The sequence below is a fragment of the Colletes latitarsis genome, chromosome 8 (genome assembly GCF_051014445.1).
Source record: "Colletes latitarsis isolate SP2378_abdomen chromosome 8, iyColLati1, whole genome shotgun sequence".
Lineage (NCBI taxonomy): Eukaryota > Metazoa > Arthropoda > Insecta > Hymenoptera > Colletidae > Colletes > Colletes latitarsis.
In genome coordinates, this window is record NC_135141.1 from 31,112,782 (window position 1) to 31,118,783 (window position 6,002).

Genomic DNA, 6,002 nt, shown 5'->3' on the forward strand with positions numbered 1-6,002 from the left:
TTCGTTTATTAAGACCAGTTAATTGTACCTAACTTACGACGCGGTCGAAGTTTCCGTTTCGCTCGACGCGACTAACAACGGGAGTCCGTGGTAGAGAAGTTACGTGATCGAATTAGTCAGGGTTCGTCCGACCCCAAACTTCTCGCTACCAAATCGATGATGCATACCTAGAGCAAACGTTGTTACGAGATTATTGGAATAATTAATTTACTTTATGGCGGCACGCGAATCGGTAGTTAGATTATTTAATGTCTCATTTTAACTTAACTCAGACCTCTGAATTTGTTGTATTACTATTTTTAAAACATTGAGAATATTTTTCTTTAATTTTTAACGAGGAGCCTGAATGAAGGTAGGTAGGAGACGTACTAACAGTTACCATTTATTACCATTAGTACCATAGTAAATACTGTTACGATACATTGTACAGGAATGGTGTACGATCGGCCGTAGTACAGGGTCGTTGCAATCATAAATTCTCTACCATAGTCGTCGGTTCTTTTCTACATGGTTTGCTCGAACGACAACGAGCCCGTGGTCGAGCTCGTCCTCGATGCACGACGTAGTTAATACTATTGTCTCTCTGTATATAGCCTCCGGCGTCTCCGAAGAGTCCGACGTTCATCTCGGTATAACAATTTTCGCGTTTGCTCCTCTGCATCGACAGTCAGCGGTCGCTGGATGCAAGGAGGGGGTGTAAAAAATATACAAAAAGTGACGAGCGATTTTGGCCAAACTGGTAAAACCTATCGCGCGAAGGACCCAACGTCGAGCCTAATTCATTCGTCGATAGTACAAGATGGACGCAAATTTTGCAAAAAAGAAATCAGTCTTCGAATAGAAAATGTTGAATCGCTCGAAAGTAATGTTTGCTTTGGAATTCCGGATTTCTCTGTGACTTTGGGGCATCGTTTTTTTACGAATCCGGGGGCCGCGGTTCGACATACCGACATTCCATCGCGAACGTTCGACAATGTTAAATTCAACGTTGGATTTTCCGCTGCGCACGTAAATTACGCGGAGGCACGCGGTCCCCGATAATCGGTTACGCGAGGCTCTCCCCCCCCCATGAAACGATCGCCTTTTTCTCGCCCAGAACACGCTCGCGCGCCGTGCCCCCCGTAATTCACGAGTTTCTTAACTCTACGCCTCTATACTGGCAAGCTACCGTATACGTTTATACGCTTATGTATACTCTATACTGGGGGGCTATCGATACTGTTACTCGAGATACCTTTCAGAATCCTCACAGTTAGACTTCGAACCTTTCTAATTTCGGAAGCTTCGTTTCCCTTTACGAGGGATAAAACTCAAATTTATACAAATTGGTATTCTTTTTCTTTTCTTCGATATCGAAAGGTATCTATAAGCTCTAATCAATTAATTAAAAAACAAATATTCAGCTTTGTCTTATTGTAAAATTATTTGACGTTTTTGAGCCGGGTACTCGAGTGTCTCTGATATCGATAGCACTAATCTATACGCAACGTTTCTCTTATTGTTCACCAACTACTCCGAATAAATTAGTTTAAGGCTACGGGTGTTCCTTAGCTTATCAGATTACGCTATCTATCCGACCAACTATAAAGTTAATGTACAGTGAGGTCCGTCCAGCGATCAGCTTCCAACGAAGAACGATTCGAAGATCCGCCTTCCCCTCGAATCGGATTGCCACTCGTAATTTTAATTTCGAAGTAATCTTTACAAAAAGTTCAATTTTTAGAGAATCTCTGGCTCGCGTGGCAACCCTGCTCGAGCCTGTCGCGACGGACTATAATAACTTATACGCCTAGTGGTTAGAGCAGCGTTATCGTTCGTTAATCGTGATCTAACATTCGCTATAATTACACGTAATAATGACGGGAAAATGTTATCTACAAGGATACGATGGCGCGCGACGATCGATGCGCGTGACTCGGTGTCAGTTCGGCGGCTGTAGATCAGAGCCAGAGACGAGCGGAATTCCAGTTTCGAACAAAAGACGGACGATTTTTATCCGTTGCTAATAAAAATTAGGATTCGAGAATGGAGTGTTTATCACAGCAAACGAGAACAAATTTAACTGTTCGATGAACGTCGTAAATGAAAATTGTTGTTCGAATAAAATTCTGCCCGTCTCTGATCCATGGACGATCGCGAAAGCTCCGAAAATCCGCCCGCGACTGTCACCGCGCCTCGTCGCGCATTGTTCGGTCGCGATTATACACAGCGAGGGGATTTATAACGAAGTTACCGCTCGTTAATATACTAATTACATGGTGCCTTTCGCACGCTCGCATTGTCACGCGATTACCCGCGACACGCGACTCCGGCACACCGCACACGCGACCGCCATCGAAGTCTCGTTCGATTCCTCTTGATCTTTCTTTTTCTTTACGACCCTCCACGGAGGGGAACGCTTAACGAACAATTAGCGACGGGACTTGCATTAATCGCGCTGATAACATTCCAGCGACCCCGTACAAAAGCATCGAAATTTTAGCGTTTCAAAATATAGATCGCTCGATCTATGGAATATGTTTAAGAATCTTAAAAGATTATTAACTGTAATATTTATACTTTGTTACTTTATTACGGCAGTATCGACTCGTTATTAGCCCCGTCGTTAACGAGAATTGCTCGTTTCGTATCGAAACTTCGACGTTGCGGTTCCACTCACACTCACACCAGAAAGGAAGGAACTAACGAGATATATGTGAAACCGTCTGCTCCCGCGCGAAGATTCCCTTCGTTTCAATTTCTACAGACACACCAGAGACTGTTCGATTTATAGAATATTCATTCATCTGATGTTGATTGTTTTACGTTTCAAAAAATGATACGTTATGAACCTAACTCACGTTGGACCTGATACGAATTTAACTTTCCATGGGGCTGGTTGACCCAAAGACTTCCCTAAGGGTGAGTGATTATATCTACCAAACTTATTTTGAGAAATACTAGTCCATGGTTTTATTCCTCGAATTCAATGTTTCTCGCTTGATCCGCATCTTTCCTTTAATACTGAATTAAATACTGAATCGAGAACAGGTCGAGTCTGACCAGTGACGGATACAATCTCCTTCGTATGAAGATTCTGCAGCTCTGTATTATCGAAACGATTTGGTAGATCTTGATAATTAAATACCGAATCGAGAGCAGATCAAGTCTGACCACTGATGGGTACAATCTTCTTCGTGTGAACATTCTGCAGCTCTGATATTATACGGGAGCTGTATCGTCGAAACGATTAGGTAGATCTTAGGGCGGAAGTCTGACGGTTTCTGCTACCATGAGCGATGTGTATGCGGCTCAGTCTCTTGGATGCACCTGAAGAAACAACGACGATTATTACTCTACTCCTGTTTACGCGTCGACGACTACGCGCGCGTACGTGTGTTCCTACGAATATCAAACTCGAGTGCGAGGTACTAACTCTACGTGGACGTAAGACGGTTTTTTTATGCGGTGCGTGCGATCACACCCGCGACTTTCGATGACGTGACCGTCGATTACATTGTAATTTCGCTTAAATCAACGAAGAATCGTAAGTTGCATGGATCAAAGGCATTTCAGATCAGATGATAACGTATATTTGTATATGTACGAAAGCAATGCAATGATGCACATTCGTAGTTTGTCCACCAGTCTTTGAAAAAAGTTACCGAAAATGGAGGACGAGTTTACGGTTCTTCGATCAACGTTGCGAGGATTTCGGCGTGATTCGATTGTTGTTTCGCGGTCGGGTAACCGTGATTAATTCATCGGCACGGGGCAAATGAATCTGTCGGCGAACGTCATCGGAAGTTACGCCGGAAATCGCGCGGAGAAATGGTAATCTCGCGCGCGTTGGTCGCACGCGTTGCGAGAACCGAGGAGATTTCACCCGGGTCTCCGTCTGGTTCCCCATTGTATACAATTCGGCACGTTGAACACCACATTTGGAAGGCATTTCAGAAGGCATTGAATTCCTAGAGTGTATTGTCACGAGTTGTCGTCGATTATGCCCTGACCTACCTACGTTATGACTTCGCGAGAACGTGACTCGCCCGAGAAAAAGTTTCACAAAAGACAAAAATACTAAGAAGAATCGTCTCGCTGTTCGTTTCATCGTTGGCGTCGTATTAAAAGTACAAAATGATGGCTCCCCGATCCTAACAGAGACACGCGAACGATACTTCGTTGTACTTCCCGGCGATAGAACCGATACGATCGCGAAGAAAGTCTATTGCTATCGTTTTAAATCTAGATTATCAAAATCGGTTTTGGCAGTGCGGATATACTTTCCCTCTGATTTCTCCATTCTCCACGAAAATGGCTTTCCGATGGCCAACGCGGCGCAGCGAAACGCAGGTTCACCCGATCGAAATTTGAAACGATCCCGATTTAGGAGTGGGTATAGAAACAATAGTGCAGCGTGGTGGAAGCACGAGCGTTCGTCGTCGATCGATCCGCGAAATTAGGACGACGAGAAGAAGGAAGGTACGTGAATAATTGAACGCACGCTCGCGCTAAACTGTAACTATTGTTCCAAATCGGATCTGCATCCTACGGGTCAATCATCTTCGAAATTTAAAACTGGTAACGCGCCGCGCTAATGGGCGCCACGATTGCCACACGGGGAAATTTATGCTAAAGAAAATTGACGCCGATGCAAATTTATGCTAAGAGAAATTGAAGAGCGATCGCTCGCGGCTTCGGGAACGCCCGATGAATAATGCCGGGGACGAGGCGAGGAAGAATGCGATGAATTAATCGCTCGTCCTTTCCTGGACGATGATCGTAAACGGAGGGTCAAGGTCGTATCGATTTCTTCTTAAATCCTGGCACGCTCCACAGACGCGTATTAATATATTTCAAAGTTAAATTTTATCGTGCCTCGAACGTTCGAAAAAGTATTAAGTAGATCGAATGGACCGTGTGTGTACCAATTTTCCAGATATTAAAAATCTATTTTCTCGAATCACACACTGAACCACAGCGTGTAAGAGCCGCGTCGTTGCGTAAAAACGAATAGAAATAGCTATCGCGTGGTCTCAGGATCGAGAATCGATAGCCTGAAGGGTCCTCGTCGCTGGCTGGCGCCGTTTATTAATAACAATTCGAACAAAGTCTCGTATCGGCCACGGATCGTCTCGTTAAATTCGCGTTTATAAATAACCGATCGGGCAGCTGCGTTTCACTGCGGGTTGCGTTTGTCATCGTTCAGTTCTGTATCACGTTGCAACAAGTGCACCGGATGGATCCTAGACAGAGATGGGCGAGACATCCTTAGAAAAGTTTCAGGCAACGTATTACAGAATTAAATCGTATTCCACGTTGAACGTATAAAATCGATGCAACCATACTAAATAAAAACTGGTTTCCTGTTTATCGTTAACTAAGCGTATCTTACAATGTTAACGCACAGCTTAGAGAAACGTTAAAAAAGAACGAAATGATATTACAAGTTGAACGAATAAAAATCGATTAAAGTACGAAGTCTAAAGAAACGAGCACCTGTTAAGGCCCGTTTTTTGGCAGAACGTTTCTACGGGTTCAAGGTTCTGCCCACCTCTGACTGCGGAGTATTAAGACGGACAACTTGACGTCGCGATGTACAAAAATTACGATTCGAGCTCGAACCGGAACCGCGACGGGGCTCCTCCCACGAGAGGCCTCGTAACCGCGGTCTCTATGAATATTTGTCGCTTCGCGTTGTTTTCTCTGCTTCTCCATTGTGTTCTACCGAGACAATGAACTATTCAAAGTGTCAGCCTCGGTGCGCTGGTACCGTTTGCTCCGCTGGCCCACGGGGACGCTCGTCTGCGGCGAGCATTCTTGCCCGGGGAACTTTCTGCCTTCAAGGTCGACGACCTCCCGGCGACCAAACCACGCCAAGTTCACCCCTTGTCGGTCAAAGTTCGCCGTGGTCCCGCGATCGAGCCGGAAGTCTCTCGAATCGTTTCTCTCGCGGACGCGAAAACTGGAGGTAAAACCAGTGTACGGTGCTTCGGGATGCTCCTCCGCAAAGTTCGACGATT